This window comes from Oratosquilla oratoria, chromosome 30, assembly GCF_046742065.1.
Source record: "Oratosquilla oratoria isolate Oo_2021 chromosome 30, ASM4674206v1, whole genome shotgun sequence".
In the NCBI taxonomy this organism is placed as follows: domain Eukaryota; kingdom Metazoa; phylum Arthropoda; class Malacostraca; order Stomatopoda; family Squillidae; genus Oratosquilla; species Oratosquilla oratoria.
The window spans coordinates 45,140,402-45,153,802 of record NC_134806.1 but is presented as its reverse complement, the minus strand read 5'-3'; the positions used below and the strand labels follow the sequence as shown (position 1 = coordinate 45,153,802).

The 13,401-nt window shown below is 35.7% G+C and overlaps 1 pseudogene; it reads left to right on the top strand.

Moving 5' to 3' along the window:
- The window catches only part of LOC143041138 (uncharacterized), a 52,894-nt pseudogene extending 47,534 nt beyond the window's left edge, over window positions 1-5,360 (top strand).
- The last annotated feature ends 8,041 nt before the right edge of the window (window positions 5,361-13,401 follow it).

The following is a 13,401-nucleotide window of genomic DNA, read 5'->3' as shown; positions in this document are numbered from 1 at the left end:
CTTGCGTCCTTCTTTAACATAAAGGAATAAATGAATTAATAAATAAATAAAATAAGTGAATATATGAGAGAGAATTAGAAATAGGGAAATGTTCTCCCACTCATAACTAAGAAAACAAAGAGAGAAAAAGAGAGAGAAAGAGAGAGAGAGAGAGAGAGAGAGAGAGAGAGAAAGACAAAGATACAGGCAGAAAGTGAGAAAAAGAGAAAAAGGGACAGAGAGAGAGAGAGAGAGAGAGAGAGAGAGAGAGAGAGAGAGAGAGAGAGAGAAAGAAAGAGAGAAATTAACATACGCCATCAATTCTTTCCCCCCCTCAAGAAAAAAATCCTATATTCCCCTAATACAACTGTGTTCCCTTCTCTCTCTCCACCCCTACGGACCTCCTCCACGCAGTGGTCGTGGATCAACGTCAGAGTAAAACAGCCGACACTGGGCTGTTCGAGTGTGTGTATCGTGACAGCGAGAAGGCCATCCCGAATCCGCCCTACCTCGGGGTTAACCTCCAGGTGGGTAACCACATTTAACCTTGACTTGTATATATATATATATATATATATATATATATATATATATATATATATATATATATATATATATATGTTGAGACATTCTGACAGGTTGACGTAAGCGGAGTAGGAAACACAGGAGTCTTAGTCTTGAGTTTATTCCTGACTAGTTTCGCAGGTATGCTTTTTCAAAGACTTCTGTGTTTCCTACTCCGCTTACGTCAACCTGTCAGAATGTCTCAACATAAATGTATATATATATATATATATATATATATATATATATATATATATATATCAATGCTGTTGACGAGTTGAACATTTGTTCTTCTGCTACTGAACAATTTTGTTCATTCGAGGAGAGTTCATGTTCAAGGAAAAAGGTTGAGTTTAATCATGCATTTCATGGATGTTCACTACTGAGCCTATGTTGCTGATATCAACTTAAAGATTTGTCTTTTATCTGAGAGAACGCGTTCCCCCTGCCCCTCCTCCTCAGGCACAGTGACAGGGTTAAGCCTTAATTAACTTATCTCAGTTAATTATGTCATTAATACAGCTTCTACATTTGTTTTGATTCCCACCATTTTTTTTAGTTGAGGGACACCTATTGGCCAAAACTAAATAAACTAGAGAGAAGTAATATTAACTAGACTATTTGTATCCAGTAGAATAAAAACACCTGGCGTCCATCTAAAATGAAATCCCTAGATATATCTTAGAATATGAAAAATCCCTAGATATATCCCTGTTTTTAGAAAATCCCTAGATATATCCCAGTATATAAAAATCCCTAGATTTATCCCTGAATATGAAAAAATCCCTAGATATATCCCAGTATATGAAAAATCCCTAGATATACCCCTGTATCATACAATCCATGACCGTCGCGCAGAGGATTCGAACCACCGCCCTGTATATAGAAATCCCTAGAATTGCCTAGATTTCAACATAGGGCCAAATAGGTAAAGATCAATACATCTTGGAGGTCTTTTAATCCCACACTTGCCAACCTCCAGTCGTGCAAACGTTTGGGCTCAGGACGTAAAAGCACCACCAATTCCCGTGGTGGGTTTATGTCCTCCTGGGCACAAACGCCCGCACAAGTGGCGGTTGGTAAGTGTGGGGTTAAGAGACCTAGGCTGTGCTATACTCTTTTCTGTATCTACCGCTAGATGATTATGGACCAAAAGGTCCCCTGTCGTCATGCTCTAAGATGTTCCTCCTCCTCCTACTACAGGTGGTGGGGCGACAGATCCGGAAGGGCGTCATCCGTCAAGAACGCAAGAAACCGAAGAAGGTTAAACCAGCTGTGAAGACGGTTAAGAAACTTCCTCTGATTACCTTAACCCTTGGAGAGGCAGATAACCCTCCTACCTCCTCCTCCACTGCCCCTCCTCCTCCCTCCTCCACCTCCTCCTCCGCCTCCCCTTCGTCCTCCTCCTCCACCTTTCCTCCTGAGGACTTCTCGATGAGGAACTACTCGACCCTAAGTGCCACTTCGGCGACCACGCCTTCAGGAGCTCTAAGACTCGAACCCGCCGGTTCCCCCTCCACTCTCGACGGTCACACTCGACCTACGTCACCCTCGACACCGTTCGCCGTTCGTTCGTTTCAGGGACCTAAGACTCAAGTGTATACAGAGGAGAAGGTTGGAGGACGAGGTGGAGGAGCTGGAGGGCGAGGTGGAGGAGGAGTAGGACGAGTTGGAGGAGGCGGAGGAGGAGGAGGAGACATAGGTCGTCCTCCAACCACCTCCCCCTCCAGAACTCCCCCTTCGAGTATCACCTCCCCTTTGGCGGTGTCCCCTGGGGGATTGGGAGGACCTTGTTCAGTTCTCTGCTGTTCAGCGGAACTGTAGTGTTAAAAAAAATACGGAAGAAAACGGAATGTGGGACTGAAGTCAAATGCGCATGCGCACACCGGGATGGCAGATGTACAATGATATTCATTTATCTATTTATTTACTTACTTTTTGTAAATTTACCTCTCATTTCCGAATTACCTTATCGAGCTATTTTTCATTATTACTATTGTTATTATCATTATTATTATCATCATTATCGCCCCGGTAATTATAAATATTATGGCAATGGCCCCCATAAGGTATTGGATCCTCTATACTGACAAAAGAGATTCTTTATCAAGATCAAGAACAGTTTCTGATATCTTCACCCATCATCTGAAAGGCACAGTTCCTTCCATCTATAACCAGTCGCCCGTTTTGGAAGACGTGGCAACGTTGCATCAAGTATAATTTCCCATTTACCGCTCATTAACTTGTAAATCCACTGTGTTGACAAATTAACATTTATAGGTGACTGACAGTTTTGTTCATTTATTACTTAGATTTATTCAGACAATTTGATAATGTTGTTTTTCTTCCGTTACTACGATGTAAACAAACCCAACGATGCCACGTCTCACAAAAGGCGTTGGTTGACCTACTCGCTAATGATGGAGGATACTGTACCTAACGTTCTAACAAAGATGAATATGTCAATGACCTTCGAAACCTTTATTTTAAGTTTGAAATTAAACTAACCTAAACTAAAACTAAATTGAGTTAAATATATACATACAAGATTTTTCTTACAATCAACGCGATATAAACAATGTAGCCAATCCTACAGTGACACAAAAGGAACAACAACGGGATATATATATATATATATATATATATATATATATATATATATACTCAGTTATGACACATGGTGGGTCAGTTTTGAATGTCCCTAATACGTGTGTGTGTGTGACGGACATTTGCATTTGTACCCCTTTCTGAAGGGGCAGTTATTTATGTCCTTACTGATTTGTGACAATCATGAATGATTCCATTAGGACGGATACACGAAAAAAATGTCATACCAAGAAAACAACGTTAATAGCTATTGCATTAATACAATTTCCATTTTTTCCCAGTGGTTCCCAAACTATCTTATATTTGACGCCCCAACTTTATATATATATATATATATATATATATATATATATATATATATATATATATATATATTCTTTCTATTTATATCTTCATAGAATACGGGTTGGGGTCACTGATTTGCAACGGGAGATACTTGTTCTTGGAATGATTTCATTATTCTTAAAGTTATTTTGGGGACAGATGACTAGTTTGGGGGCTGAGAACTAACGTTTACCAACGTGCTAACGTTTTATGAACGTTTACGGACATATCAACGTTTGGAGAGGCACTAGGCTAGCATGCTACTTGTTTTTGATACTAGGATTTAGTAGAAACGACTTAGGTTACAATATTCTAGATTTCCGTAAGAACATCTCAGCAATTTTATGTCTAAGATTCGTATTCTAGATTTAATAACTTCTCTTAGTTCAGCTTCTTAGACGCAGGAACCATCTGACATTTGCAAATTTGAAAAAAAAAAAAAAAAAAAAAAAAAATCGTAACCGAAGTCGTTTCTACTCAAACGAAGTAGCGAAAGCAAGTAGCATGCTAGTGAGAAATACCTAGTGTGCAGCCACGTTAATTCATACGATGTTCCTCCAAAACAAAGAAACAAATAAATAATTCCTAAGTAAGGTAACCACACAAACGATCAATATTCTACAAAAAACGCAACAACTATTTTCAGTACACAAATGTTGACAATCTTAATATTGTAGTGGTTTCATTAATGACAATTACTCATAACTTACGCACTATCAATAACAATCACCCAGTCAATCTTCCTAAGAAATGTCAATATCCTTATATTGACAAATACTTTGATGATATTACTGTATATTGACAATACAAGGTATTTTACAAAAACCTGTAACAATATTCTGGATCACTTTATATACTTGAAAATATTTAAAAATATACCCTAATAGCCCCCCATCCCCCCTAACTGAAAATCACTTGAGCTAACTGATGTCTGGAAATATAGACATGGACTAGACAAAACGTAGAGACGAGACAGAGAAGTTTGCAGGAGTAGTGTGACAAATGCTGGCATTGGGAGAGGCCTTTGTCTAGCAGCGGAATCAGATTAAGACAGATTGACTGGAACATAAGAATGAAGGAGACTACAAGAGACCACAGGGCCTACACTTGGCAGTTCCATGGAAAGTTGGATGATTTGCAAGTCATATAGAAATAAAATACATATGAATTTGTCACTGGTTCTTAACTCACTTTGAAATACAAATGTTTCCATTATTGAGAATTCCCATTATTCGAAATGTTCCATTATAAAAAATATATAAATAAAAAGTTGAATTAAAATTGTGGACACAAGACATAATTACTAGCATTCTGTGGGCATCTTTATTCCGAATTTTGGAAATTCCCAATACTGGAAACAAATATATAGTTTGTGTTGTAGCAAAGCCTATTGTGATATTATATAACACTTGAGTATTACGTGCCATGCACACAGAGTTCTCATTATCAGGAAATCTCTAATATTCGGAACTCTCTATTATTCGGAACTCTCCAATATTAGGAACTGGAATTTACGAAATTCAGAACATTCCATATATATAGAAACACTCACTAATAATATTTTTGATCTAATTCTCCTCCCGAATTATGGAGAGTTTTCCGAATTTTAGAAAGATGGAGGTGCGGACAGTGGAAAGTGTCCCATTTTGTACCGTAAGCAAGCAAATACATCATTGTTGAGTAATACAATATACTTATCTTGGAATGAAAATGAAAAAGTGTATTAATCCAACAATATTGTATTTGCATAAATTTTATATAAGGTGGGTCAGGTTTGAATGTCCATATATATATGTGCACATAAACATATACACAAACACACACACACACACACACACACACACACACACACACACACACACACACACATATATATAACTATATATATATATATATATATATATATATATATATATATATATATATACTGAACACCACAGGATAAAGAAAAATTCTTGGAATCCGAGCGTTTTCGTGATATTTTCGCATCTTCAAGGATTACAACTGTTATCCTTGAAGATGCGAAAATATCACGAAAGCGCTCGGATTCCAAGAATTTTTCTTTTCCCTGTGGAGTTCAGCATATCAGTGTAGTCACGTGTGTTTTGTGATACTTGCGCGCGCACACACACACACACACATATATATATATATATACACGCATATATGATGAGACTTTTTGTGAATTTATGATAAGACTCGTCACGGCAATCCTAACACACAGGGCAAAGGTGACGGCATAAATCAGAGCTAGGCGCCTCCTGGTGTATCCTCCTCATGTTGCGACTGAGGCCTTTGTCCAGCAGGGGACTGAGTGAATGATTGACTGATGGATGGAAATAAACGGTTGAATACATATAAAGTCTTTCTTTATACCTAAAGATATAATAATGACAATAATAATAATAATAATAATAATAATAATAATAATAATAATAATAATAATAAATAATAATAATAATAATAATAAAAGATTCGTAGGTAATCCTGAGCTAATAGTCCACAATATATAAACAAATAAATAAATAAATAAATGAGATAGATTAATAAATGAAATAGTAGGAGACGAGGGCAAAGAACAATGGCCATTCAAGAAAATCACACACACGCGCGCGCACACACACAGCACGTGATCCAAAGACCAAGGTGAATACACACACACACACACCGACCCTACAGAATTATCCACGAAACCTAACAACTACAGTACTAGGGGGGGGCCCTGTATTTTTTTATACGCACGTGTGCGTATGTGTGCATATGTTTGTGAGTGTGTGTGTGTACCTAGTTGTATTTTACGGGAAGAGGAGCTATGCTCGTGGGGTCCCGTCTTCATATCTCGTTTTATCTAAACTATTTTTATATTCATGTATTGTTTTTGCATACACCACTTTTTCATCTAACTTGTTCCAAATGTCTATTACTCTGTGAGGAAAGCTGTTCTTTTTCAGATCTCTTCTATAGCTGTCTTTCTTGATTTTTTTCCGTGTCCTCTTGTATTTCTATCATCCCATTTTATTAGATCCTCTCTATCAATAGTTTCTATTCCTTTCATGATTCTGTAAATAGTTATCAAATCTCCTCTCTCTCTTCTTTGCTCTAATGTCTGTAGCTCAAGTTTTGCTAGTCTCTCTTCATATGATAGTTTTGAGAGTGTTGGTGCCAATTTTGTAATTGCTCTTTGTATTCTTTCAAGTTTTGTACTTGGTGACCACATCGTTGCTGCATATTCCAATCTTGGTCTTATCAGAGTGATTAGTATTTTCTTCACCTTTTTTCTTCATCCAGATATGTAAATGCCACTTTGATTGTTCTTATTAAATTATAAGTTTCACCAAAAATCTTATTTATTTGTTTCTCAGGTGACATATTATTCATAACAATGACTCCCAAGTCCTTCTCATTTTCAACTTTTTTTATTCTTTCTTCTCCCAATTTATATGATCCTGTTATTCTGCTTTTGCTTTTTCCAAATTCCATTATACTACACTTTTTAGTATTGAACTCCATCTCCTACTTCCTACTCCATTCCCAGACTTTATTTAGATCACTTTGTAGTGATTCACAATCTTCTTCCGTGTTCACTTTTTTGAATGGTTTTGCACTTTACATATTCTTTTTCTTGTTTTTGTCTTGGGACATACTTTTCACTCCTTTTTTTTTATACATTTTTGTCAAAATATTCTATTTCTGTTCCACTGTTGTTTCTTCTTTGTATATTCCTTCCCAGTTTTCTTTTTGAAAGAATTCTCTTATTTTATCAGTTTGTTTTTTTATACATCATTCTTCCTTTTCTATATTGTTCATTTCTTTTCATGCATTTTTCCTCATTTAGTTCCAGTTCAATCAATACCGTATGTGGTCACTTTTACTTATTGGTGTATTATATTCAATCTTTTCCACTATTCTAGGTTCAGATGTGATTGTTAGGTCTAGTCTCGATGGTTCTTCATTTCTGTACCTAGTGTTCTCCTGTATCCACTGTGTCACTGTATGGTCAATAATCATGAGTAGAACATTTCCCCATGATCCGTCTCCACCCTTTACTGTCATCTCTTCCCAGCAAACTTCTTTGCAATTAGAGTCGCCCATCATAACTATTCTTCCTCCATCTTCCATTATCTTATCTAATGTTATCCTTGTGTCTTCTAACATAATTTTATGTTCACTCTCTTCCCACGAGGCTGTTTTTGGAGGCACATAATTTATGACGAACTTTCTGCTCTTCTTATCTCTGTCTTCCACTTCGATCATAATCATCTCTACTGTATTCTTTCCATATGTTACACACCTCACGTTTATATCCTTCTTAGTCAGGAACATAACTCCACCCCCTTGTTTTGTCTCTCTGTTTCTAATCCAATAATTATATACATCATGTCCTACACTGCTGGGTGGTAGTGGACCTTTTAATTTCGTTTCTACAATTCCCATTATGTCCGGTTCTTTTTCCTTCAGATAATCATTCAGCTCATTCAATCCTGTTATTAATCCATCTATATTTGTGTAAGACACTTTTAGTTTTCTGCCACTTCCATTGTATTCTCTGTTTCCCTTTTGTTTTTCTCTAGTATGTCGTATTTCCTTACTTTCATATTCACTACTCTCCAATAGAATTTATCTTTTTCTGACTATGTTCTGTTCTCGTTTTTTCCTTAGCTTCATGTCTTTTCATTTTTTCCTCCCCTCTTTCCTCTTTATTCATTTCTCTTTTTATCCATACCTTTTTATATTGTTCACTTGCTGCTAGTTTCCCTGTTTTTGCTAAGATATTCTCTGCAGTCGTTTGTGACCTGAATTTAATCTTAATTGGTCTGGTCATATCTGTACTATACTTTCCGAAACTATACATCTCTTCAATTTGTTTCATGATTTCAGGTTCATCTTCCTGAACTAATTCTAGTAAACTGCTTACTTTTTCTTTTTCCTCATTGATTATTGTGGTTCTATTTAGGTTATATTTCTCTTCCATTCCTAATATAATTATACATTTCTTTTTATCTGCTAAGTCTCTTACTATATTCTCCTTCTGTCTCATCACTTTAATAACTGAGTCTTCAGTTTGTTCTTTCATTTGCTGTTTTATGTCAGTAAATGCAACTTTACTATTTTCTTGGATTTTTTCCAACCCTGTGCTTCTTTTGCTATGGCCTCTTTATTGTCTTTATTATTCCTCTTTAATTCCTCATTCTCTTCTTTTACTTCTTTTAACTGTCTTTTTAATTCTTCTATTTCTTTAGTTAAGTTTTTGTTCACCTTCTCTAGTTCTTCCAATTTTTCAACTCTCTTGGCAATCTTTGCTATGTTACCGAACCTACTTTCCCAATGTTCGGTCATTTTTTCAAGTTTTTCCTCTAGTCTTGCTAATCGGGGGAGGTTGGTATCCCCCCCTCATTAAATCCCTGGAAATTATTATCTTCACCTTCCATTGTGCTGCTCTTATCTATATTTCTAATCTTTACATTTTTGTTAGTCCCTTCGTCTCCAAAATCATCCTCGGTCCTTCTCTTGTTTACAAGACGCCTGGCCTCCTGGACCAAGTCCTCCCCTTCCTCATTTCCTTCCATTTCCCTCAGTAATCCCTCCCCGTCTCCTTTTTTATCACCTTCCCACTACACCACGAGCTTTCCCCTTCCCTATAAATAAAATAAGGTACTTCATTGACGTTGAGATCCACGTAGATTTCGCTTTTTCTTCGGAACTCCAATTCTCACTGTCCATCCGACGAAAGTGTGTGTGTGTGTGTGTGTGAGATATGTAGAAGTCCCTACGCGATACGATCTGACCTCAGGTCCAGATCGGAGCGTGGATGGGGTTCTCATGCCTATTTGTAACACTAAAAAACTCCAGCTCCCTCCCTCCTCCTACTCCCTTTCTCTCTTCCCTCTTGTAACTAAGGTCCTGTTCACACTACCGGTTTGAACCGCGAGGAAACAGCGGCGGTACCGCATGGTCAAGGAAAAACTGCGCGGTTGTGTGGGAACGCCTCCAGTGACTTACACTGTAACCGCGGCGGTTGAAACCGCTAATGTGAACAGGGACTGTACACTCTCTGGATAGATCAAGTGTGCTGGGTGACCTAACAGGTCTTCAAATGGGTCAAGGGCTTCAACAAGGGAAATGCAAGCAAGGTCATCATATTAAGACATCAGGTCAGGACTCGCAGTAACGGGTTTTAATTGCACAAATTTAAGTTTAAGAAGGAAATAGGAGGCAAGAACTGGTTTACCTTAACAGAGTGGTTATCCAATGGAATTGACTCAGTAACCATCTAGTTAGTGAACACTGACACAATTATAATTGGTTGTTTTAAGAGAAGATGAGATCAACTTTACGGGTAACGGGTGGTAAGGGACGTGGAACTGCCTAGTGTGGGCCTTAGGGTCTCTTGCAGTCTCCTGCATTCTTATATAACCCTTTTAATTTCCTACGTCATAAAAAAAAACGTGCTGGTCTCGCATTATCTTAGCAGTGGGTTCGAATCCCGAACTCCTCTGCCAAAACACCAAAGGCAAAGGTGACGGCTTCGGCCGCAGCTACTCAGCGCCTCCTGGCGTATGCTCATATCCCCACATTACAAAAAAATAAGTAATTATGATAAAAATAAAAAATAAAATATATAACAATAATAATAAATAAAAAATAAATAAATATTAAAACAAATAACATAATTTTTTTTAACAAACTTAGGCAGTACCCATATCTCCACATCACATATAAAAATAAATAAATAGAAATTTATAAATGTGTATAAAAAAAAACTAAATACGAAAATAAAAGAAAAAGAAAATGTAATTAAATAAAAAATAAGTAAATGGAAAAAATAAAGGTAATTTCAAATAGAGTAAACGAAATGAAATAAAACAAAATCATAAATTACATGATCTGGAAATCAGAAGCTAAGCGAAAAAGAAACAAACAATAAAAACATATTATCGACAATTCGTACTTAAGCAAAATTAATAAATTGATAAGTATTTAATAATGAAAAAATTATTCAACGTAAGTAAATAAATAATCCAGTAAAAAATCTATCAATCGTCTATCATATAAAATCTTAAATGACATTTTCACAGCAAAAGAGCAACGACATTATTATTACCATAACTTTCTAGGCTTTCTGGTATCTCTAATTAGGCAACGTTAGGTCAAATCAATACATAATACTTATTGCCAAACATTGGGTAGGATTTTCAAAATGGCGCCCATGTTCATGTTGTCGGCAAGTGGTCAAACATTAGTGAATTATGATAATTTTGCCTCATTTCTTGATTTCAGTTGATTTTTAGTCGAAAAAACAATAGAATAAAATACCATCGCATCACAATAAATCGGGTAATATAATTTTATTTAAATTCAAAGTGATAATAATTGACCAAAAATGACCCTACAATGTAGAGTTTGGCCTTTTCTAGAAATACGCCAGCTAATGTTGCTGGCGGTAATTAAGCCACTACTAGAATATTCTAATACATGATATACCATCCTCTTTGCCTCTCGTGCTATACGCAAATTAAATAACAAACAATACACTCCCTATTCCCTATACACGTTCTGTTTGTGGCGGAATCTTTGGCGTAGCCCGCCATAGCAGCTGAACATTTTGAGCAATTGTTTTCATTGTAAGTCACCGATATTTTATTCTTAATTTCCTTTCATTTACATAATGAAGCAATATCATCATCTTGATTTAACGAATTTTGTTCAAAACGTTATACTTACCTAGAAGTGAAGTGTCAACACAGGATACCTTTCTAACTTCATGTTCTAAGATTGATTTTATGTAACCGCCTTTTTTTCTATGACAAATGATCATTACTTTACCCATGGACTTCTGAATCGAAACTCAGATAATTGCTTAGTAATTATTTCTTGTCTTGAAGTCCTCACAGAGAAGAATTTCGTATAAACTGGTGATGCACAGAAATATACAACACAACCTGACCTGCAGCGCTATCAGGGTTTGAAATCGAAATCGAAAATGTGCATTTACTCATGATCTAAGAAATGTAGATAAATGATCAAATTACATGTAACTGATCATTCTTTTTTATTTTGTATTCACGATTTTAAATTTATTTTAATGTATCAATGTAAATATATTGTTATTGCACGAAAATCAAAAGTGAGAAGAATTTGAAAGCTGGATCTTATCATATTTCATTAAATTTCCATCCATAGTATGTTTTTTGCTTTTGTTTTAGAATTATCATTTACGTTGCATAATGCATTTTTAAACTAATTATATTAGAATGACTTGAAGTAAATCTGATCCCTTACGGTAATATTGTTTCAATGGATAGAGGACCTAATTCACTGGCGGATCCAGTGGGGGGGGGGTAGCTTTAGGGGCTGAACCCCTACCCCCAAATTTTTTTTTGCCTTTAACATCCCATTAACAGAGAACTATTTGCTCGATTTTTTTAACCGACCCTCCTTGTAATATATATATATATATATAGATATATATATATATATATATATATATATATATATATATATATATATATATATATATATATATATCGTATTTCGGATTTAATTGACACTGTCCGAAAGCCGAACCAAGTTTGACTCCATTGGAGATGCCCTTGTCCACGACCAGACTCGAATGTACCCAAACCTAGCCAAGCTCCTTTAGTCCTGACCACGCTTCCAGTTTCGAACGCTGAAGCAGAGCGTTCATTTTCAGTGACTGAAAACATATTTAAGAAACACCATGATGGGTCAAAAACGCCTCAACGGCAATGCGCTCCTCGCAGTGCACAATGAAATTGAAGTTGAAATAGATAATGCCATCAAGGTGTTTAAAAAAAAAAAAAAAAAAAAAAAAAAAAAACAGGAGGTTGATGTTGTGTGAACTATCATCACCAATGGTACAGTATATGAAATATATGAAATGCGGTTAACACTTTCATAACAGTTTTTGTTTATATTTCTTTATTCTATTATATTTTGTTTTATTTTTTGCCATACTTGTATTCTACTTTTCAGGAAGAGCCATGTATGTGCGTGTGTATAAAGTTTTTTTACCATTGCAATCTAATCTATTGACCATTTCCTCAATATACCTTTGCAAATAGCTTCAAAATGCTTCTAAAATTGTTCACATTTCAAATCCCCCAGTTATTCGGATCGCTTCGCTCGCTTCCCACTCACTCATACAAAGTTCAACCCCCCAAAATTATTTTCTGGGTCCGCCACTGACCTGATTGTATTTGACAAAGTACTTTCAGAACTTATTATATTCACATAAGGACTGTGAATCAACAAACTTATATATATATATATATATATATATATATATATATATATTTTTTTTTTTTTTTTTTGTCAGGAACCACGCTGACAGCGGTGGGTGATGAGTGTTAAATATACAAATAAATGTACAATAAATAGATAAATAATATACAATAGATCTATACAATAAAATAAAAACAAATACTACATAGATATACAATAGATAGATACATATTCAAAATACTTCATGGCTGCGGGGTTATTCTCTACGCAGTTTTCTTTTTAATGATCAGCGTGACTCTGCTCTGTAGGGGCATCACTGGCGTTCTTAGGATAGTAAATGTATAGAATTATGATGTCACTGTTGTTACAAATTATGGCTAGTATTTATAGTATGTGAAAATAGTGTTGTTAATTTTATCAGAAATATCTGGATATCAATATGCAAAGTATTACTGAACATTACTTGACTGTAATTAAATATCTCATAAATTGGTAATCAGACATCTAAATCAATTGTTGATTACTAGATGCAATTTCCGTTTTTTATAGCTTCTGTAATATATGTCACTCCAGTCTAGTGTATCAATAAAGTTTCATACTTTCTCTAAGACTCGAATTTTCAAGTCACTTGTACTCTGTCTTGCCTGTATGGCTGTGAGACATTGACAGATTTCGTGGCTGAAG